Source organism: Ursus maritimus, unplaced genomic scaffold, assembly GCF_017311325.1.
Source record: "Ursus maritimus isolate PB19 unplaced genomic scaffold, ASM1731132v1 scaffold_29, whole genome shotgun sequence".
NCBI classification, from domain to species: Eukaryota; Metazoa; Chordata; class Mammalia; order Carnivora; family Ursidae; genus Ursus; species Ursus maritimus.
The window spans coordinates 14,586,545-14,611,732 of NW_024425452.1; the positions used below are offsets into that span (position 1 = coordinate 14,586,545).

The window sequence follows — 25,188 nt, forward strand, 5'->3', positions numbered from 1 at the left end:
AATGCAATTTTTTTTCCTTCCAACAAATACACTCATGAAAAATAAGCTACCACATTTTCCTGGGAGAGCTCCTTAGAAATCCTAGTTCAAAAAAATAAAAATAATCTATCAATATATTACCTTATCTGTTACTGATGAGTAATTGATACTTTTAAAATACACAGAAATGCTTAAAAACGATGTATTCTCTTAGATAGTTATGAGACAAGGAAACCAAAGGGATGTTATTAAAGAAAAAGCTGGGTTTTTTTCCTTTGCTTCTTTTCTTTTTGCTAAGACCTACATGCCCCCTTACACATGCTTTAATGTATGTCTTCCTTATAAAGGTCAAGGAGTTAATGATTTCTTTGTGGAGTCTTCCAGCCCAACAGATCACAGCTAAGGAGTGACAGGCTAAGGCCATCATGAACATGAACGTTCTCCAAGACCAATAACTCCAAATGGCTTGACACCATGACCCATAGCTCCAGGGCATAAGTCATTTATGGAGGACACTTGAGCACTCGTTCTTGTTGGACAAGTTCCTGGATACCTACAAGGACACATACACCAGACCAGACCACCCACCTCAACAAGAACTCCAGATCACCCCCCACGGCCAGGAGCCTGGCTGGCTCAGTCAGTGGAGACTGCCACTCTTGATCTCAGGGTTGTGAGTTCAAGCCCCACGCTGGGTATAGAGATTACTTAAAAATAAAATCTTTAAAAACAAAAAAATTCCAGACGAGACTCATGCTCCTTTTCCTTTCAGTCTCTCAGATACTCTTGTCTGTACCTGCTTTCTCTATGTCTTCAATAAACTGCTCTTACCTCCTCTCGGCTCTGTTGGACTTCCAAACCGTGAGAAGCCAAAGACCGCTTAGCTGGTCCTGCAGGGCCCCTCTTGGTCCTCAGACCGACCTGCCTGCATCACTTAGTTGCTTTATCTGAACAGTTTTGTTTACTTCAGTACTACTTCTTCAAAAGTTGTGAAAGAATAAAGCTACAGCACAGATTCTGCCAAAATCACTATAAATTCTAAACTGGCGCAAATAAGTATAATGGGATGGTCATGCTTTTTCGTGGTCAGTGGTAAGTCAGCATCAAGGCCATACATAATTCATCTCCTTTACTGTTTAATAAAACTATAAGATAAAGATATTTGTCATACAGCTTAAGGTATTAATGAATAAAATAAGGAAGAGTTTAAAACAATTCACTGTTGGTCCTGGGCAGTACAAATAATCTGTTCTTTGACAAAGTTCTTTGACAAAGAAGATTTCTCTTTTAAGCTTTCAGGTTGATAGTCTACAATCAATTGTAAAAACAAAAGCAAAAAGGTCTTCTCTAGTCTTTCACTACAAGGTAGAACATTAGGTGGTTAAATAAAATAAAAGCATTTGTTTTAGTAATAAATGCTTTAAGATTCGGGAACAGTTTAGTCCTCACCTATGTATTTTTAATAGTCTCTTTTGTACAGTTTCACTACTGTCATAGGAATCTTTTTAAAAGGTTCTTTCAATTTCTAAAATTTTAAAAGCACATAACTATTTTCTGTAACAATCTGTTTTAGCTTTGGGACAGCTGGTTCTGGTTCGGTTTAGTTTGGGTTTGAGTCCTCTACTTTTTCTTCCAGTTCTTCCCTCTAAGGGAAGATTGGGAAAAAATCTATTTCTGTGTGTTTCGCCATCAGCCTGCAGAGCTCTGACTGCTTGCGGGGCTGTTAACCCCTACACTGAGCAATAACAAATACTATCACTGGAAGAGAAAAATGAATTTAAAAATCAATACTCTGCATACTTTTTCACATCTGTCCACTGCTTTGGGGGTTATTAAAGATGTGGTCTAAATAACCTCCATATTATAATCTCAGACAAATGAGCACTGATTTATAAAGACATCAGCATTATCCACTCCATGTAATTCTTTAAATGGAGTGGAGTTTTTTAAACCAATATGACTTGAAAAAATCATGGTAAGAGCTATTAAGAGCAGCTTTCAATAATAACAGAGAAAAATGAAGGAACCAATCACTGGCATTTTTCCTTTAAACTCTACACCCAACATGGGGCTCCAACTCATAACCCCGAGATCAAGAGTCGAGTGGTCTACCTACTGAGCCAGCAAGGTTCCCCTAACCACTGGCATTTTTAGGCTTACCTCTTTCCCATTCACCTTCTCACAATTTGAGCAAAAGAAAGAAAAAGCTGAGAAAACTGGGGGTAGGAGGTCATAATCACCTAAAACTTCTAATGAATAATTAATAAACTAGTCAATGAGACTAAACTTGTTTTCATTAGAAACTAAATTTTGATGCAAATGTAAATATGTAACTATAATAATAATTTAATGAGACAAATAATAACAAATACTATCATAATAGCTGTGTGTTACATGAGGTCATATCAAATCCTAAAAAATATAGTTAGACATAAAATAAGCATGTTTAACCTAGGTAGTCTGTAACTACAGCATCAATGTTCTGTACTTAATCACCAACATTTTGAAGAGATTCCACTGTATTTTCAAATTCTAGCTTCTACTGAAAAAGTTTTTTTTTTTTTAAGATTTTATTTATTTGAGAGAGAGCGCATGTGCCAGCGCGCAAGCACGGGGTAGGGGTAGAGGGAGAGAAACAAGTAGACTCCCTGCTGAGCTGGGCTGGATCCAGGACCCTGGGATCATGACCTGAGCCGAAGGTAGCCCCCTAACCAATTGAGCCATCCAGGCATCCCCTGAAAGTCTTGAAGCAGAACTATGTATATTTTTCAGTAAAAATCATGTAAAATTATTTTTAAAAATCTGTAATTAGTTTTATCTAAATTACAATCATGACCAAAACTTACAACTTATTCAAAAAAATGTGTATTTCCTTAATATATCCCCACGTAATGACTCTGGTAAGGTTACACCAATGTCATAAGTCAGGTTCAGATTAACTACTAGAAATTAGTGATGCATTCAAGTAAATACATTCAGTTCCCCTGTGAAAATAAAGACAGCTCCTAGGATACCAACACGTATCGCTCATTTGCCCCTTAACACCAAGTCACTTCATCTGACTGATCTTCTTCTTAACACCTAATATCACTTTCAAAGAAAACTTAGTCATGGTTGGTGATTAGATGGAATAACTTTGGGTGCGGGGAGGCAGTTTGAAGGAAACACTGCGGTGTGGGGCACTGTAGGATTCCAGAGTAAGAGCTTTTAACACTGAGAAGGCAGCAGGAGAACTCTGGGCAGCTGGTGAGTGGGGAGAGAAGAGTCCAGGAAAGATACAGGGAAGTGACAAATAAAAATGTCAACTGCTTCACAATTCTGATTAAAGTGCTGGTTGTGGCACGTGCTTACTGAATACTTTCGAGTTGAATCATCTCTTTTGCAGCATTTGTCAAATGCCCTATAGGGTGTCAATGGCTGACTTGCTATAAAGTATTTCAACAATTAAGTAGATACTTGCCCCAAAAAAGAACTGTCCTCTCTCCTGGAGGCACCATTTAAAATACCTTTTACCACTGGACCACGTTCTTACACCATACACAAAAATAAACTCAAAATGGATTAAGGACTTAAATGTGAGAGATCGAAACCATAAAAATCCTAGAAGAGAGCACAGACAGTAATTTCTCTGACATCAGCCATGGTAACATTTTTCTAGTATATGTCCTTGGGCAAGGTAAAGAAAAGCAAAAATAAACTATTGGGACTACATCAAAATTAAAACCTTCTCCACAGCAAAGGAAACATTATCAAAGCTAAGAGGCAACCTACTGAACAGGAGAAGATACCTGCAAATGGAATATCTGATAAAGAGTTAGTATCCAAAATATATAAAGAAATTATACAACTCAATGTAAAAAAAAAATACCACAAATAATCCAATTAAAAATGGGCAGAAGACATGAACAGACATTTTTCTAAAGAAGATATCCAGATGGCCAAGAGGCATATGAAAAGATGCTCAACATCACTCATCATCAGAGAAATGCAAGCCAAAACCATAATGAGATGTCACTGCACACCTGTCAGAACAGCTAAAATCAAAAACACAAGAAACAACAAGTATAGGTGAGGATGTGGAGAAAACGGAACCCACATGCACAGCTGGTGAAGATGCAAACTGATGCAGCCACTGTAGAAAACAGTACGGAGATCCCTCAACAATTAGAAACAGAAATACCATATGATCCAGTAATTCCACTACTAGGTATTTACCCAAAGAATATGAAAACACTAATTCAAAACAATATATGCACCCTTATGTTTACTGCAACTTTATTTACAACAGCCAAATTATGGAAGCAGCCCAAATGTCCATCAATTGACAAATGGGTAAAGAACATGTGGTGCAGGGGTACGCATACACGCACGTGCACACAAAAACACACAACTGAATATAATGCAGCCATTAAAAGGAATGAAATCTTGCCATTTGCAATAACATGAATGGAGCTAGAGAGCATACTGCTAAGTGAAATAAGTCAGCAGAGAAGGAAAAATACCATATGATTTCACTCACATTTGGAATTTAAGAAACAAACAAACAAAAGACAAACTAAAAAACAGACTCTTAACTCCAGAGAACAAACAGATGGTTACCAGAAGGGGTTGGGGGGATGAGTGAAATAGGTGATGGGGATTAAAGAGTATACTTTCCATGACGAGCACTGAGTAATGTACAGAATTGCTGAATCACTATATTGTACACCTGAAACTAATATAAACCTGTATGTTAATTATACTGGAATTTAAAAACTAATCAAAAAATAGAAATAAAAAATCTAAAAAATACATTTACAACACAGCTATTTATAGAAAAAAAAAATAGGTACTACCTCAGTATACACACACACAAAAATCAGAGAACCACCTGAACCCTCAAAATCTAACTTCGTCTACTTCATGGATGACGTCTAGCATGGTTCTGCCAGTCCTCAACCAAACAGTGAGCCACTTGCTGGAATGCTTGCAATATGAGTCAGGCTCCAGGCTGGGGAGGAAGCAAGGCCCTCAGAGAGAAGAGTGAGCACTAGGCAAGTAATAAAATCCACCTGTGGAGAAGGAGCGAAGGGAGGTGGAGCTGGCAAGCGCAGACACCTCCGGGTCACACCATCGTGTGTATTTCCGGGTGTCCCTTTCAGAGCGCTGGGCAGGAGATATCAGGGGAGGGAATGACACACGAGGTTGCTTCAGCTCTTTTTTAAGTATCAAGGGCTGGAAAATCTAAGGGGTCTCTCAGTAGCATATTTTATAGTTTTAAGGCCTTTACAATACTCTGATACTTGGTATGTAAACTAATTCTTTCTTTTTTAAACACAAGCCCATTTCCTCAAGTCCTTACAAACAAACCACTGAGAACAACTGGCTGTATCCCCTTCATTAAACCACTGAAATAACCCCGGATTATGATTAAGACAACTGTCACAGGGAGATGAACATTGAAACTATTTTTAAAGACACCCCCAGATGATGAGATTCCACCACCTTTGCTACAATCCATGCTAATGCTTAACATCTCTTCCCTGTTTAAAAACAAAAAAAAAAAGGACTTTCCTTAAATCCAGATGAAACGCTAACTCCCCAGTACAATGATGTACATTTTCCAAAATAAAACCACTATAAAACATATTTAGGAAACCAGTAAGTTTGGATAGTTATGAACACAGGTTTATTCTATTAATTACCTAATAAAAAAATTGACACATCTTATCAGCCGTTGTTAAAATCAATCTCTGCAACAGAATTATACCTCTCCAGGAAGATTAAAGCTTTCAAAAATACCTTAATTTCTTCAAATTGATCACTTCCTAAAGGACATTACAATTTTGCCAAATTTCCAGACTCCGTTTGTTTACCTAAGGCTGTGGACCACAGATATTCGACAGCTAGTCAACAGCTAGTGCTGCACGACCAACTGTTCGTGACCAGAGGAGAGGCTACACTGCTGTAATTCTGTCGCATACAAAAGCCTAAAATCTAACTATTAGTGATTTTCTCCCCCACCTCAGTTCTGAGCATGCTCTCTCTCTTTTTTCCTGAGTGCACACACTCTCCCCCTCCCCCTCCCCTTGGAGCCTAACACAGGGCTTGAGCTCATGACCCTGAGATCAAGAGCTGTGCTGAGATCAAGAATCAAATGTTTAAGCAACTTAGCCACCCAGAAGCCCCAGCACCCTCCCTTTTAAATTAACAAGCTTCACCAAGAGAAAGCTTGAGCCAAGCAACTCTAGCAAATCAGAGGCCCCATTTCTCAAGGTGAACCACGGGACACAGCTGTGCGTATACTGCAAGACATATAGGTCCCAGTGCCTAAACAGTAGAGCTTCACTTCGAATCCCAAAGGCTAAGAGAATTTGAAAAGAAAGCTGAATACTTGAGATCACATTCTCAAAACTGCCACTGTCATATCTCTCTGCTTGTACTCAACGGTATTCCCTCTACCCCAAAAATGCTGCCCTATTCCCACTCCTCTGGCTATCCTAATATTACTTTTCCTTCAAGGTCAAGCTCTCATGCCACCCAGACTGAGAAGGCCTCTCTTCTTCACTCATACATTCCTTGGCTTATTCCAGAACACCAATCTTCATCTTCCTTATAGTTTTATGTACATAATATACTTAAATATAAGCCTCTAAAAAGAACAGGGCCCAGTCTTAGGTCCTCATTGTAAATGTGTCATGCTTTGTACAGTACTTTTTATACAGTAAATATTCAAAGAAGGTTTGTTCAATAAATAAAAGATTAGTCATTTGCAGTTTCCTGTGAACATAGCCATGCCCTCACCTGTGGGCCCTTGAATGCCTGCCCAGGTACAGGAAGAAAAGAGAAACTCAGAAAACAGATTCAAAAACTCTATCAAGCCACTTCCTAGCAAGGGATCTGTCTCTGCCCTGAGGGCCTATCATGGCATCTATGAGAGTTCGTACCTGGCATCATGTCTTATCACACAGTTGGAGCTAAATAAATGCTGCTGAATGACTAACATACAGAGGAGAAATGTCCATTTTGGCATGGCAACCTTCTAAGTGTTTTCCCATCTAAATTACTTTGGTGTTCAGATATATCAAATTTCAAGACTTAATACTAATTAATCTTATAACAAAATGTTTTTAATAAAAATAGACATATAGGTCACTGAAATAGAGAGTCCTGAAAGAGACCCACATATTTATAGTTTTTGACAAAAGAACAAGAGCAATTCAGCGTTGACTCTTTTCAAACTGATACTGGGAAATTCAATATCCAAGTGCAAAAGGAACATTTTCCTCAAAATGAATCAGAGACCTAAATTAAGAGCTAAAACTACACAATTGTTAGATGAAAACATAAATGTAAATCTTTGTGACCTTGGGTTAGGCAAAAATTACTTATATATAGCACCAAGAGCATAAGTGGTAAAAGAAAGCCCAATAATAAAAGGACATACAACCCAATTTAAAATAGGCAAAGATCTGAACAGACATTTTACCAAAGAAGATACAGAAATGGGCAATAAGTGTATGAAAAGAGGCTCAACATCATTAGAGAAATACAAATCACTATCCTAATGACATAGCATTTCACATCCATTAGGATAGCTAAAATCAAAAAGAAAGTCAATAAGTACTAGAATTGGAGAAATTAGAACCCTCCGGATGGCTAGGGGAAATATAAAATGATGCAACCACTCTGGAAAACAGTTTGGCATTCCCTAAAATGTTACACTGTGTTTACCATATGACCCAGCAATCCCATTCCTAAATAAATATCCAAGAGAAATGAAAATATATGTCCATACAAAGACTTGTATGTTCATGTTTACAGCAGCATGATTCATTAGCAGCCAAAAAGTGGAAACAGTCCAAATGCCACTCAACTGTTAGATGGATAAACCAAATGTGACACACCCACAGGATGGAAACACCACGTGCCAAGAAAAAGCACTGAAGACACATGCTACAACACGGATGCACCTCAAACACACTGTGCTGACCGGAAGAAGCCAAACTAAAGAACCCATACTGTAGGATTCTATTTTTGTGAAATATCCAGAAAATGTGAATCTTATTGACATAGAAAATATATCAGTGGCTGCCTAGGGCTGGGGTTCTTTTTGGGATGGTGGAAATGTTAAAAAATTTTGACTGTGGTAATAGCTGCATAATTCAGTAAATTTACTAAAAAATCATTCAATCATTAAACCAATGAATTAAAACCAATGAGTTTTGCGTGTAAATATATCTCAAGACAACTTGTTCCTAAAAACATTTGAATCTCAGGGCGCCTGGGTGGCTCAGTTGGTTAAGCGTCTGCCTTCAGCTGAGGTCATGATCCCAGGGTCCTGGGATTGGGTCCCACACTGGGCTCCCTGCTCAGCAGAGAGCCTGCTTCTCCCTCTGCCTCTGCCCCTCCCCTTGCTAGTGCTCCATCCCTGTCAAATAAATAAAATCTTTAAAAAAATATTTTAATCATTCTCCCTTTAAGTTATTGAATGGCAGCAATGTTTGCACACGAGAAACGTTTGCACTCACCACAACTCAACAAGAATTAATAATAGTGAGCAGAATAGTGAGCAGGATGTTAGACTGTTCTAATACATCAGCATACACAACTGAGATACATTTTTAAAAGATGCATGATTTGTACTTACTGAAAAAACTGTTCCAAATATAATCAATTAATACTTAAACAAAAGGACTGATCGGAATACTAACAAAGCTGGAAAAGCTGGCAATGCCAATGACTATAAAACCTTTAATTTATACCAAAAAGGAGGTATATATTAAGAGAGCTAAAAGCAAATGTAATAGTCATAAAGGATTACCTACTAGCCTAGTTAGGAAACCTCTAATTTGAGTGACAGAAGAAACACTTCATCCACTTAATTTTTTGTAATATATTTTTTTAAGTAGGCTCCATGCCCAACAAGGGGCTTGAACTCACAACCTTGGGATTCACAGTTGTGTGCCCCACCTTCTGAGCCAGCCACGCAACCCATCATCCACTTTATATCAGCATTACTCACTGAACTTTTACTTGAAGTGGCATTTGCAATGGGTATATCTTTCATGACGATCTTGACTCAAAGAGGATTATCACATAAATAAAATTTTGCTTCAGTAAAGCAATACACTGATCTGGCCTTTTCAATACCATTTTGTAAATAAATCAAAGAGAGAAGCTCATTCAGAAAAGTAGCTGTGGTATAAAATTACATTCATAGAACCACAGCTGGCCTTACATATAGAAAAGCAAAGTTACTTTCATAAATGGATTCACAGGAAACACAAGTGGCCATATTGTAGAGGCCACTTTTGGGCAAAAGGGCTTGAGCGATGGAATGTACAACCCCCTGGCTGAATACAGACAGGCCCAGGAGGCAACCTCAAAATATCCATAGGCCCTAACTGACCAATGGGCTACTTACAACAAGGCATAGTTACCAAAAAAGGGAGAATTCCAAGGTGGCCATACTTCCTCATCTTCCCCCTTTAAAAACAACCTTCACCCACTGCCTCCTTGCAGACAGCCTGTCCTCTGCTGTCCTGCCCACAACTCCCTTGTGGTGTATTCAGTAAATTTCTACCTCCTTTGTTCTGCCTCAGGTGAATTCCTTTACCTCCCTCACCACCAGCTTCTGCAGGATCATGGCCCCACATTTGGCGGCCCCCAGCCAATGGAGAGACACCCCATTTAGACACCACACACATCTCACCACTAAATGAATATACACAAAACTTTACCCAAAATACATATGAAACCTTAGCCTCAGACAGAATCAAGAAACTTTTTCCACAAAAACCAAATAGTAAATATTTTTGGCTTTAAGAGTCACATGATGTGACAACATATAAGTGAATCGGAACGGCTGGATTCAACACAATTTTATTTATAAACACCAAATTTTGAATTTCATATAATTTTCAGGTGTCCCAAAATATTCTTCTTCTTTTGATTTGTTTTCAATTCTTTAAAAATGTAAAAAACAAAAAATTCTTACCTCATTAGCTGTACCAAAAAATAGGCTGTGGCCAGATTTGGCTCTGAGGCAGTAGACAGTTTGCAGCCCTCTATGCCCTCCCCCACCAGGAGTTCCTGGTTGAGATGCAAATGTCCTTAGCACTAGCATCGCATTAATCATTATCAGTCCTTCACTCTTGGAAAGGAGATGAATTATACAACGGCCTTCTCTTTTCATAGCAAATTAAGAGTGGAAAAGACAGTTTTTACAAAATAACATTAGTTTGGTCTTTTCTAATAAAAGCAGTACGTATCTTTGTAGGCAAACTGGAAAAACAGTTAAGACTAAAGGAGCTATCCTACAGTGGAGAAGAAAAAAAAAAGGGTAAATAAACAGGCAAACAGCTCAGTATGTACAAAGTGGGGGGAGGTAAAAAGGAGGTAGACAATAAAAACAGAGTTGAGTTGTGTGGGTAACAGTAGCCCATGCCCTTACTGCATACCTCTGATTACCTGGTAGAATTCCTTCAATTCATTTTCTGCCTTCAACTCAAGAGCCTTAAAATTTTCAAATGGGAAAACTGAAAGAGAATATGCTAGAAAAAGAAATGTATGACATGAAAACTGTATCACAAAAAAAATGAAATAAAGGAAATGGAAGTATTTGACAAGGAAAGCTTTTCAAAAAGGGACAAAACAGTTTCTGCAGGTATTTACAAACTGCCATATACGGTTTCCATCATGGAGGGGAGGGAGAGCCTGGACCAAGACAAGTGGGTGGGAGTTACAGTGAGCAAATTGTAGGTAATGAAAGAAACAGCTCAGTTACAATTCAAGTGGACCAAAAGTATAAGTTGCCCATAAATTACAAAATCAGTGACCCATAAGAAAGGCTGTGAGAAAATATTCCTGCAATGACAACCAAATTAACTAGACCCTGTCCAAATCTGGGATTCTAATTAATACAAAATTAATTATATTTGCTTAAAAGCAGTCACTTTAAAACTCTCTTGCAGGATTTCCCAAAGGGATGTTAACAGATACTCTTTGATAAAAAGAATCCATGACCAAGTGAATTTGTGAAACACTGAATTAAACGGGTTCTTTATCACAGAAGTTCTCAGTCTTTAATATGCTAATGTATACGGTAAATCTCTTTAACCAGGGAATGCTGCTTTCCATACTCTACTGGCAATGGAAACTTTTTTTCTTTTTTTCCACCAGGACGTCTCACAACACCATCACACTAGTGTTCCTGGGGACCCGATTTGAAAAATGCTGCTCCTCTGCAAAAAGTATGTTTTTAGTTCATCTTGCCAACTCTGGAAAATTAATTTTTAAAATCCAACAAGAAAAGTATTAATCAGAAATTAAGTTGAGAAGACAAAAGTTTGGAATTTAATAACCTGGATTAAACATTCAAATTGCTCTACTAAATACAATGCTCAGTGTTACAAAGAAAACCACAGGCCCAAGATGGAGTCACTTATGCTAGGCCACGTCACAGAACTAGGGCTTTAATACCTAACTGAACTGCAGTTTCAACCTCCCCCACAAACGAAATTTTAACTTATCAAGCATTTTCTGATCAGCGCCAACAAGGTAATCTATCACAAGGGCCCTCCCTCTCCCCCCAAAGGAAGATGAGGTAATCTACCTAATAAAACACCCCCTTCCCTACCCCCTCCCCCACCCCAAGTCCCTGGACTTTTCTCCCTAAGGGAAAGTGACCTTGCCTGGAACACTATTTTCTTTTGCTAAGAATTTCCTTGCCTCACTCTCCTTCCTATAAAAACTTTCCATTTTACACAAGTCCTCAGAACTCCCCTCTACTTGCTACATGGGATGCTGCCAATTCATGAACTGCTTAATAAAGCCAATTAGATCTTCAAATTTAATCAGTTGAATATTTCCTCCTTAACATCAGTAAAATCAAAGTGTTAGGAAACACAGCTTCTTAAGTTTAAGTTTATATAAAATAAAAGTTAAATGCTCAAAACATTTAGGACTGTGAAAATTAACATAAGGAAACCTCACGAAAATGAAGTAGAGAGACCAAGAAGGGGAGCTCTCACACCCTAATACTCAGGATCAGCTGCAGACCCAACAGGAAGAGACACACTTTGCAAGTCAATACTACTTTAGCTCGGGCTTCAGTACCCAGTACCGCAGCTGGAGGAAAAAAAGGTTTCCTCTTCCCACAGCAACAAGCAACAGCCCAGCCAATGAGAAACTGTCACAACTCAGCCAGTGAAAAGCCAATGTACTTGGAACTCCCAGTTTACTCCAAGGGACTTTGTGAGAGCCCCACCAACTAGCTCCTTTCCACTATAAAAGAATGTTCCTCTCCTTCGTTCTCTGGACTTGCCCAAGGCTTTGCCTGTGGTTTTTTTATGTGTCTTGCTTATACCATACTGCAAGTCTCTGGTATTCCTTAATAAACCCATTTTTGCTGGTAAAATAACTGGAGTTTTATTTTTTAAGATTAATGGGAACAATAGCAAATTATGAAATAAAAGGATAGGACCCAAACTCATGAACTCAGGACAACAGATCTGTGTAAAGAAACATTTCTACTTGTAGAACTTGTCAGGGCAACTATACGGTATCTTTCTGGTATAACTAATTACATCTAAGAAATGGGATTTACATACTTTTCTTCAAGAATTCAGTAAGTAGTATTGCTTTCTGGAGATTTTAACATCCTGGGGGGGGGGCTTTTGTTTGTTTGTTTAACAACTACTAGAAAGCTGCTAATGCTCTTACAGAAGACTGAAGTGCCAAATTCTCTGCTATGCTGTGTCTGTGGCTCTACGGGGCTGTTGCTCTGTGAAGTACTTTATCTAGGCAAACTCAGCCAGTGATGTGATGGCTCACAAATCATACAGTTAGCTGCCAAACACTCGCAGCATCTCACCTCAAACTGTCATGCTCATGGAGGAAAAAAAAGGTGTTAGTGTCGGCACTGGCCAGACCATGAAAAAAACATTCCTTTATTTAGAATTCACCATTTAACTGGCATCCACTACTAGAATATTACTATAAAACCACTACAGCTGTACATTTTGGGCAGTGTCCTCTTTGCAATATACAGGCAACAGGAGGACTCAATCCCATAAAAATGCAAACATCGGGACCACATCTGTCATTGCTATGGAAGACGGGGCAAACTGGAAGCTTTCTGATGATCCTAAAGGTCTATAAAGAGGGCACTATTCTCTGTTTGACAGATGAGGCCAACAAAGGCTTGGAAAAGTCAAGGTCACATCTCTAGTAAATAGTCAAGGGAAGATGTAAGTCCAAGCAGCTCAGCCCAAAGCCTGTCCTCTCAATGGCCACACTAAGGGGAGAAAAAGGGACAAAGGGTGCCATAAAAAGTTAAGACTCGGTTAGAAAAACTGTGCACCATGGCAGACCCCAGGCACAACCAACTTACTTCCCTGCTGGCCTTCCTACCCACAACTGACTGTTTTTGAAATTCCACCAGAGATTTCCCTTCCAGCAGGATGGCCAGAGCGCTCTATCATTTATGGGCTGTGGTGAATCAGGTTCCCAACCTAACCCTAACCCTCACTGAGACCAACTGACCTCGGAATCCAAGATGGAACATGAACACTCTGGAACACAGTGCCTTAGAAGGATACATACGTACACTGGGCCCTTGGGTAAAAAAGAGGGTAATTCTAAAGAATGAACAAAGATTCAGAGTGAGATTTAAACTTAAACCTATTAGACTAAACTCTTGCTCCTCTAGTGTATTCTGTCTCCTTGATATCAGGACTTGAGCTCTTAACATCTATAAAATAGGATATGCATTAAATAAGGTCTAGTGGACTAGCCTGAGAATAGGACCAGCATTACAACATATTGCAGCTATATAGGGAAATGCAGGCCTCCAAAAATGACTTATAAAAATCCCCATTCAGATGTTAAGGACTCTGTACAGATAAGGTATCAAAAACTGATCTTATAATGAATGCCATGGCTCCCTAACGTTTATTTGAAAACCAGTAGTGTAATTCCATGAGAGTTTTATTAAATGACAAAGAAGAGTACCTGAACAATTTTGATAAGAAATTCTTGAAGCAAACATCAGTGTCAGAATATATTAGCACCACAAATCAACAGTTCAGTGCCATCAGGCATTTACTGCAGCATTTTTAGAAGTATGCAACACTTTTCCCAGCTCTAACAATTTCCCTCTGAAGTCACCCCCTTATCCTTTTTCACCAAACAGAAATTTCTTCCCTATTATATTAAGATCAAATGACTCTAGTGTATGCAACAGTTTCCAAACCCCTAGGCAAGTCCAACTTGACCCACTGCTACCTCTGACACCCTGACCACTTTCATTATCAAATTCTCTGCAACTCTCATCACTTTCTGATTACTGGCTTCTAACTCCTTTGCTACCTGTCTTGCCCTGTCAGCCCCTTTTACAGCTGAATTCTCCCTCAGATTTGCAGTAACAGCAAACCCTGACTAGGGCCTGGAAACAGGGTTTTCTATTTGATTCTATCGAAAGGAGTATCTCAGACCTACAGAGAAATCTAACTACATCTGCATGGTGGGTTCAGGACACACAACCCCAAAATACGGCACCTTGATATACTGAATATTTTAACCTCAAGGGATTTGAAAAACAGCAAGTGCTGGAAGGATTCTCTGCCTCCCCACACCTCCTTTTCACCTGAAGCAGGTCATAAGACCTTCATGTGAGAGGTGCCCTCCCTGTACCTGGAGGAAAAGAACATCCTTATCTCTGAAGACAAAGGGACACTGAAAAAACTGAACAAATAAGCCTTGCTAAGTTTCCCTTCAGTTTATTACCCTTAGCTCATACCCTTTTGTCCTATCACATTTTTCTATGACTTTCCACTTTTCATCAAATTTCATATAAAAACACAAAGGTTTAATCCTTTCTTCTGGTCTTCATTTCCTTATGAAAGCTTCTGTTTCCCAAAACTTTTATTAAATACATTTTTATGCCTTTCTCTTGTTAATCAGTTTTCTGTTATACAGTCCAACTAAGAACATAGAAGGATAGAAGGAAAAGGGTTTTTTTCCCTGCCCCACATGCAATAAGACCAGAGAATCTACTAATTGTATTAATATTAGAGAATTCCCAAGGTATCTAGCTCCAGGCAATATTCTTAACTAATGAAAATAGTAGATAAGTAGAGCAAAGCTAATTAGTAATTTTAGATAAATTAATCTCATCTGTGAATATGAGTAAACTTCCTACCCAGCCACAAGTAGAAAAACTGAATTACAACACGGAGGAAATAACATGAAAAGGGATCAGAATATGGAAAGTCTGGCCCTGCTAATCATGACCTGTTTGGGACCTCAGTTTTTACACCTATAAGGAAATGCATCTTTTTAGCTTTAAAAGGAAGCTAAAAGGAAAGAAGTCATTATGAATTTATTTTTCCTCCAGGTAACTTTTATCTCATTCCTATCAAAGCAATCCTTTCACTTCCCCCACCATAGTAGTTATTACAGATTTATATTAAAAACTGCAGGGACGGGGGTGTTCATTTGGTTTTACATTCATTCATTAAGCTACAAATTCCTCAGTACTGCCTGAGGAAACAGTTGTGTACCAGACACTATGCTAGGTTCTGGGGATACACTGTTTAATCAGACACAGCTCTGTCCTCATGCAGCTTACAGTCTAGTATCAAATAACAAACCAAGTCTTCTGCTTTAATCTGCCTACTACAGAATGCATATACTTCTTCTGATGTCAAGGCCTATACAATATGGTTTAAAATGTCAGCACCACTGATCCAAGTGTATATTTCTTCTTCTACAAAAATGCCTTAGTCAATGCCTTTCCTCTAGCTAAAACCACCACCTTCAGGAATACTGCTTGGCTTTGTATACTTTTACCTATATCTCTGAATTCTTGTAAAGTATATTGATTAGAGAAGAATGCAAATAAAAATTTGTGGTCATAAAAAGAGGCCAAGCCATAACAGCAAAGACTTAAAGTACATAGGGAAATGGCTGAGAGAAATCTGAGCCGAGTAAAGAGGCAATGTAACTCCACGTACTGCTTTTTTGCCCTACTTCTCTGTCTTCATTTTTTCTTGATCATCCCTTAATTCTGTGCCTTTCTCTTGTGGCATGATGTGGTGGCATGACATTGTTTTTCTGTAGAGCCAGAAGGAGTCAGGACGAAAAAGCTCAGTCCTGACAGCTTCCAGCTACTCCATGCTGGGCGGATAACTTAGCCTCCCTCAGCCTCCGTTTCCTCACTGGTAAAAACCAGGGTTAAGTCAGACCATGTATGCTATGAATCCAGTCCAGGATCTGGCACATGGTAAGTAATCAATAAAAGGCAGTGACAGTGATGGAATAATGATGATAATGAACAAAGAAATCAAAAAGGAGAAAAATTACAATTGATCACAAGATGGGAATTAAAATTAAAATCACCTGGTGAAATTACTGAGTAAAATTTTGGTGTTCTGAGTTTGAAAAGGTAGTTCACTACATTCTCAACAAACACTAAAATCACATGTAATTGCCACGTGTAGTTGCTTAAATGACTCTCATGGGAGGAAAAAAGTTTGTCTTCTGTCATAAAAATAACTTTAAGCTCAAAAGTTATTTTGCTATTAATTCATCTTCCATTCTATCCAAATAAACCCCTGATCTGTATTCTCAGGAATGTTAATGTCATCAAAGTCTGTAAAATGGCTATAAAACTGTTACCAGGGCAGATTAAAGAGACATGACAACTAAATGCAACACCTAAACGCACGCTGGCCCCTACCCTGGAATTCACAATATAGTCACATTTCATTCCTTAATGCCTGTGTATAAACTGCAAGACTCTTCCCAAAATGCCAGTTATATTCTGTCACTCTTGTCCTCAAAACCTTTTAAAACCTCGTTGGCTAACCAATCACCTCTGTTTCTTACCTGGCTTCATCACCTACCCATTGCCTACACAACCTGATCTCCTTCCAGCAAACGCGAGCAATCCAGAACAGCAGACTCCCTGTGCCCCTCCCCGCCGCACCATCCCCTCCTCCTCTGCACCCAGCTTAAGTCAACTTCCCCACCCTGGCACAGTCCCTGACTACTCAGATTCCCCCCAAGCCTCCCAAATCTCATCTCTTAAAACCCTTGTTGTTTGCCACCTTGGCACTTTATCCTAGGCCGTCCTGCCTAACGTTAATGGTTTAAATGTTTAATGGTTTTACAAATATGTACTTAGTTATCTCCAACAAAACAGCTGCATGAGGGCACCTGGCTGGCTCCGTTGGAGGAGCATGTGACTCTCGATCTCAGGGTCCTGAGTTTAAGCCTCACGTCACATATAGAGCTTACTTAAAAAAAAAAAAAAATAGCTGCATGAAAACAGAGTAGTTCCTAAACTGTACTTCAAATACAGCCCTGATTATACTAAAATTCAATACAGCACAGTTGAAAGTAAACAGTGTTATTATGGGCTTTTTTTCTTGATGAGGAATTTATCACCAAGGTATCATTATTCTTCATGATGAGAAGACATTCAGAATTTCTCAATCCCAGGCTACTATTCATCTAGATGAAGCCATTTCATACTCTTCCATGTACCTCTTTCACTATCCTAAAATCAACTTCTTCACATTTTTATTTTATTTTTTATTTTATTTTTATTTTTTTTATTTTTATTTTTTTTTTTAAGATTTTATTTATTTATTCGACAGGATAGAGACAGCCAGCGAGAGAGGGAACACAAGCAGGGGGAGTGGGAGAGGAAGGAGCAGGCTCATAGCGGAGGAGCCTGATGTGGGGCTCGATCCCAGAATGCCGGGATCACGCCCTGAGCCGAAGGCAGACGCTTAACCACTGTGCCACCCAGGCGCCCCAACTTCTTCACATTTTTAAATCCTGATTTGCTTCTAAATTCTACACAGTGGGCCTTTAACAGACTTTTCCCCAAAAAGCTTTCAACCCTTCCTCTACTACACACACTGTAATTCCTTTACCGTAACAGAAACAACTTAAATGTCAAGTCGTATTTGTAGAGAAATCAGACCAATGTCCAAATGTCAAACTCAGCTTCTCCTTCAGCTTTAATCACTCAACTCTAAATTCATCCTTAAGAATTCAAGGTAGTCGAGACAGCAAAAGATCTGTAGTGAGGCAGACTGGGATACATTTTTCACTTCCTCCTTAGACTCCTTTTCCAACTTACAGAAAATTATGTATTTTCCACGGAGTCCTAAAAATTATTAGGTGTATAACCTTGGGAAATTGTAGAACTTATCTGTCCATCAATTTTATCATCTGTAACACTGGGATAAAATAGGACCAGTCCATAAGGATAGCTGTGAGAATTAAATAAACTAAGACATGTGGGGCGCCTGGGTGGCTCAGTCAGTTAAGCGTCTGACTCTTGATCTTGGCTCAGATCATGATCTCGGGGTCTTGGGATGGAGCCCTGCGTCGGGCTCCCTACTCAGCGGGGAGTCTGCTTGTCCCTCTCCCTCTGACCCTGCCCCGCTTATGCGTTCACTGGCTCGCTCTCTCTCTCTCTCTCAAATGAAAAAACAAAAAATCTTTTAAAAATTAAAAAATAAATTAAAAAATAAATAAACTAAGACATGAAAGTGACAGATCTTAGCACATGGGTACCTCTCAAGTACTATTAGCAGCTATTACTAACATTGGTATTAATATTGTAAAGATCCTAGCATATAGGCTCAATAAAACATAGCTATTATTTTCTAAACCGTATTAAAATATTTTTAGTTATAGCAAATGAAACTGTTGGATAATTATAATATTTATCCATTTATCTATGACAGGGCTTCTAAAAATGTGGCCTCAGCTTAGCAACATCAACATTCTGTTTGTTAGAAACACAAATTCCTGCAACTTGTTAGAAATGGAAATTTTCAGGCCTCATCCCCAATCTAGGGAATCAGAAGCTCTTGGGGTAAGGCCCATAATCTATTTTAACAAGCCGTCTCTAAGCAAGTCTGATGCAGCTAAAGTTTAAGAACCACTCATATAAACCTAAGGTCTTTAAAATAGAGATATTATTTGCAGATTTTAAGAACCAAAAAGCTGCCTTATACTTTCAGAAGATGTATTTTTCATTAGCCTTTTATAAAGTCAATGCTGCATATATTCTCCCATCTCATCTGTGCCCATAGATATAAAATCACTCAAGAAGTATGCAATGGTCAAGAACACAGAGCAAATTAGAGCTTTTTCTCTACTCTCTAAAAGTTATCACTCTGTTCTCAGCTTGGGGATATACATTTCCTTCCAGTCACCAAATCAGAAAAGAAAGAACAGTGTGATTGATTCAAGGGAGCCATGAAGTCACTGACTTTAAAAGCCGGGCAAAGGATATCTAGGCTATGAATAAATATCTAGGCTTTCCAAAGACAAGATGGAACAGAGTCAGTTGGGTGTCTCCCGTGGTAACCAAGCAGGTAACTATCACATAGGGTGTGGCACAATATTGGAATCCAGGGCCCCTTTCTCTCCAAATGCATTTACGTATCAATAAATTAAAATTCAGACCGAATATCCTATAATATAATGTTAAGGGAAAAATTTACAGTACAGCTAACTGGTACAGAGGAATTTATCTCCACGATAACCTGCCAGTTAGATGGACCCAAGGCAAGGAAAGCCCATTATATGGACTTCTCCAGACTCCAATGTTCTCCTAAAAATTGTTCATTCCCTTAAATTATTCCTCTTCAATACAGCCTCTCAGTCATGGTTCAAGTTCTAATTCTGGGTCTAAGTAAACAATTAAAAGAGAATTTTCTAATCTTTGGTAACTACTGAGGTATTTCAGAAACCAAAGGGCTTCCTTCTTTCTTGTTTTCCGCAGAATAAGGGAAAAGCTAAATCATAGGTACTTCAATCTTAGGTACCATTTCTTACACTACCGTCTTGCTGATTTCTAAGCAGTGAGAAGGAATTGCATGTGATGAATAACAACGAAAACTGAATAATGATATAAGACCCTCTAGTTTATAAAGTTCCATAGGTAGAATGGACATTAAAAAAAATACTGTAATAAAAGACTGTCACCAATTTAATGTCTTAGAACAATTCTCTGGGTAAAATTTACCAAACTGAAGTCAAAACATTTTTGATAACCACCAGCTCATGGTTTTTAATACCATAATTAAAATTATGCTAAAGAATAATACATAAATGTTACCAGCACTAATAGTTTACCTAAATATCCAATTTGCAAGGTAAGCAATCCAGTCTACTCAGTGTGTGAAGAGACCTGCAGAGGGAGCGGACTTGAATGTGTCAACTGGACTCTATTATTCAAGTATTCTGAAGAATGATGCATCCAAAGGAAAACACTCTCGCCAGCACAGTCAGTTTAAGGACAGGCTTAGTCCTACAACTGAAATACCAGAACACTAATATTTAAATACATTTAGAAAAATGCCAGAGGCATCTGTTCACCTGCAAATGTAAGTTTTAATTAAGCAATCTGTTTACCTTAAACAAATGTAATTTTAGCTCTGGTGAATATAAAATAAGGCCATATTGTTTTTTTAATACAGTTTTTCTCCCCCCCAAAAAATTTTCCCCAAATATTGTTTACACACATGGATATAATAGTAACTTAAGCAGTCATTTAAAAGCTCCGCAACGTTTACTTTTCTCAGTCATATAAACTTGTAAAAAACTGACCATGCCAAAATCATCCCCTAAGCACTGGTTTATGCTATTCTGCAGCTGCATAAACCATAACTTCCTAAATCACAGGGAGTAATTGGTGAGTAGTTAAAACTACAGGTAGAGAAAAGTAAACACAACAACATAGCCAAGGGGAACCCCCTGGCAGATCTGCAACCCGTCACAGTGCACAAGGAAACCAAACACTGGACACAGCCCCTCGTTCTAATTCATATTCTCATCTCAGGACTTGTACTGCAGTTCTACCAGTACAGTTCTCCCTTCTGTAAAGGAAGGAAGCAAACTGGAGGATGTTCCCACATCCTCCACATGCCCTCCAGCTGTGAATCTAAGTGCAACTACAACTGAGGAATAAAAATGGCCAACATTTCACAAGTATGGTGGGCCTTCACTGACTCCCTTTCTGCAAGGAGAGTGTGTGGAAGAAGAGGAAAAAAGAGGAATAAAAAGGACCTTTGGCCCCAAGGTCAATCCATAAATGACTGGGGAGCAGTGTATAGAGAGGAGGCGGGTATGGCTAACAGGATGACCTCAAATAGGTAATTCTTCAGTGTCCCAGTAGGACTCTAAGGCAAGAAGGCAACAGGCCAATCTATCACCTCAAAAGATTCTGAACCTAAATCCCAGCTGTTTCTACTGAAAAGGAAGGTACTGGGGCCTCAGTCGGTTAAGCATCTGCCTTCAGCTCAGGTCATGATCTCAGGGTCCTGGGATCGAGCCCTGCATCTGGCTTCTTGCTTGCAGGGAACCTGCTTCTCCCTCTCCTCCCTGCTCGTGCTCTCTCTTGCTCTCTCTCTCTCCCTCTCTCTCTCTTGCTCTCTCTCTCTCCTTCTCAAATAAATAAATAAAATCTTTTAAAAAATAAATATAAGGGAAAGTACTTGAGGTAAGAAAAGGGATTTGGATGAGGGAGGTAGAAGGGTTCCAGGGGCAACTTACACAATGTGTCAATTAACATACTTTATGCTTAAATGGATTATCTCCTTTATGTCCTCACACTAACCTATCACTGCCACCATTTTACAGATGAGAGCCTAAGAAGGTTAAGGTCACACAAATAATAAACTGTAAGGCCTGGACACAACCGCGTCTGACCTCTTGTTGCTTCCCATCTTTGGCTCACATGCCACAGACTAGTAACTTTGAAGGACCGTTCTTCTTTCAAAGATAATTTGCTCTAACTTAGCAAAATATATAACTTATAAAATGAAAAGAAAAAATTCAGCAAAGTCAAATCTGTTTGGGGACTAAACCTCTCAATTGCCTCACTGCCCAAAACAGCAGAACTACCAAGAACAGTTCTCCCTGGAGACAAAACTGTGCTGGAGAGAACAGGGTAAAATAATTATATAATATTACGGGGCGCCTGGGTGGCACAGCGGTTAAGCGTCTGCCTTCGGCTCAGGGCGTGATCCCGGAGTGCTAGGATCGAGCCCCACATCAGGCTCCTCTGCTGTGAGCCTGCTTCTTCCTCTCCCACTCCCCCTGCTTGTGTTCCCTCTCTCACTGGCTGTCTCTATCTCTGTCAAAATAAATAAAATAAAATCTTTAAATAATAATAATAATAATTATATAATATTAAATTAAAATAAATAAATAATTATTTAGAAAGGGCAACATTTGTAAGAATTCTTTCAGAAAATGGGGAACACATCCCTAGCTGGGGTCAGCACTCCCCAGCAGCTGAGCCAAGGGCAGAGTCTCCAGACCCTAGACCCCACAGGGCCATCCTAAGGCACAACTCCGGGGCTGTGTGAGAGTACCCTTAGTGCACAAGACAGCCATTCCTCCCCTCTTTTTCCCTTTTAACCTCCTCCCTCACCTCTTCTTCTCTTTTCTTCTAGAACTCCACTTACCCCCTCCGTTACCCATGGTTTAAGGACTACTTGTGACTACAGTTAAAATTGATGAAACATAAAGAAGACACATAGAATTATCCAATTATCTAAATGATTTTATTCCCATTTTTTTCTCTCCTTACCCATTTTCATTTTATTGACTCATTTGTCATGTCCATCCCTTCCTCTCATTCATTGAAAAGGAATACGGTAAGGCAAAAAAGATATGGGACCTGCTTCTCTCCTTTCCCTGTTTCTCCCTTGAAGATGTTCAATATTTCAAGCAAGGAACATAAGAAAGTCAATACAGAGAAAATATTACTTTCTAATATTAATTTGTTTACTTAAAATTCAGGTACTCATTATATTTCCCACTAATTGGACCAAATGGACGCCTAGAGGGAAAAAGTCCAGCTTTTTTTTTTTTTTTTTTTTGTGAGACTAAAGAGGCTGACTACATAGTGCAACATTCCTTTTACCATCATTTGAGCGAAACGTGGAAAAGATCACATAAAGGCTGCCCTTTCTCTGGTTAACTAGTAACAACACAAACCTTAACGGCCTGGTGCCTCTAAATGTTTTAGGATATTTATTTTTCTTCACTTGAGGTTAAAGCTATAACTTCTAGACCTAAAAGAATGAAAGATTTAAAAACTATGTTCTCACGTATTTGAGTTTTGTGCCAGAAATTTTGGGGCACGATTTTTAAGATTAGAAAGGAAGACTAATTTGAGCTGATACTAGAGCAAAACCGAACAGAAGCAACTGACAGTGGGAGTCAGCCCAGCCTGTACTGTCTAGCTTTTCCCCACTCCCTACAGTGACTCCTCATTTAATAAGCATTAACTTTAAATTCTGACCCTATGACATACTTCAAGAAACAAATAAGCCAATTTGACTGCAACCCTAATCAGTTGGACTGATATCTATGCAATGGCTGTTGCGCATAAAAGAACATATTCTCCCAATTCTTACTTACAGAAGGCAGCAGAAGTAAGCCTTAAATCTTGAGAGCTGTCATTTTATCAAAAAAAAGTCACATATTCTAAGTAAATCAGGCTTTGAACCCTTGCTGTCTGACTCTGAAGGCTATGTGTGTATAACCACTAAATTAGACCACATTGGGTAGTTGCTAGAAGAATTAAATGATTTAATTATGCAATGTATATTACACACCGTGAGAATACTCTTGCCAGGCACTGTGATAAATAATGTAGCCTTTGTCCTCAAGCGGCTCAGTGTTTGGACAATTTTAGCAAAGGAAGTCTCCTTTTACTCAACCATTCAGTGTATGAACTACTCATAAGATGAATGGCCCATTCCAACATGTCTGGCACACAGTGCTGCGGTTCCTAGGGGGGTCACCTCATTTGTGTTTCTACTTCTCTCTGGTGTCCCCTGCTAACAGTTGTAATTTGATTATCAACCTGGAACCATAGCAATTATGCTCCAGAAGACGTGGGGCAACCCGCTGAGCCTACCAACGTGCCGACCCCAAGACAGCCACAGCTACAAGATTGCTAGGGCATCAGCCTCCAAAGGGAAACCTCTTCATCGAAAACTCTGCTTCCCTTGGACTCACCTCAGAAATGAGGAACTCCCGTCAGAGCATTCCGCTCCAAAGTTCCGTACCATAAACGTCAGCCCATCTCTGCCCTATCCTGTGGAAGAGTCCCACTCACAATATGTGCGCGATGAGACAAAAGCTTGGAAGAGGGGAGGTAAACTGCTGGTCTCCTTCATTAGTATTCACAGTATATTTCCTCACAAAATCATCATAAAGCACAGTGTCTTAAACTTTTATCTCTTGCCAAAACACCAAAGGATTCAGCTCCCAGCAGTAACAGAAGCTCCCTACAGAAATGATTCTCAGTTGGAGAGTGGGTGACACGGCCTGCCTGAACGATACGTCGGAATTGGGGAAAAGGATTTTGTCAATGGGTGGTGAGAGAGAGGGGACTAAAACATCCCTCAGGTGACTTTGATACGCCCCTTGAAATGAGAATCACTTTTACAGAAGGCTATTGGATGCTATCACATTATTGGTACTACTTTGCTACATGATGCATTCAATAGGATTTGTGAGTAGCTTAGGAATATAACCACATTTAAAATAATGTTTCTTTGTGAGAACATTCTAAGTCCCAAGCACCAGACATTAAAACATTCCCTGTTTCCAACTTTAGGATTATCCATAAGAGGGGGGGAAATGTGATTAACAGTTCATTGTGAAGTCATACAGGTGCTCTAGCTGAGGTTTATAAAAGGGCTTCAGTGGGATCCAATAATTCCATGAAATTGTATGCAAATTTTGTGTGCATGTGTATTTTTCTGGAGAGCTTATATCAGATCCTCAAAGTGTCCCAGAGCACAGAAATAAGTATTAATTTAATATTAATTTCAGAACCACGACTATTTACTACAGAGAGAAATGTACACATAAGCACGACTATCTGGGTCATACCAAGTACAAGAAGTTAAAGAACTCTACACTTCTGTCTCTATAATCTACCTTTATTCTCACATAACCCTCTGCCATCCACATATATCCAATGCCAGAACTTGGTTTGAATCTTGAGAGAGAAAAATATCTTACTGAGTACTGAAATTCTCCTATGCCCTACCACATAAATATTTACATACTTCTTAAACAGCCGAGATTTTTTTCAGAGTCCAATAATGCTAGGTTTTAACTGATGTCACAGAATGCATTGTAATCATTGTATACTTACCTTCTCGCCTT

General features: G+C 39.0%; 1 protein-coding gene across 2 annotated transcripts in view; it reads right to left on the reverse strand.

Moving 5' to 3' along the window:
* The window catches only part of DST (dystonin), a 342,160-nt gene that overhangs the window by 223,137 nt on the left and 93,835 nt on the right, over nucleotides 1–25,188 (reverse strand). The gene's annotated exons all lie outside the window — the stretch shown is intronic.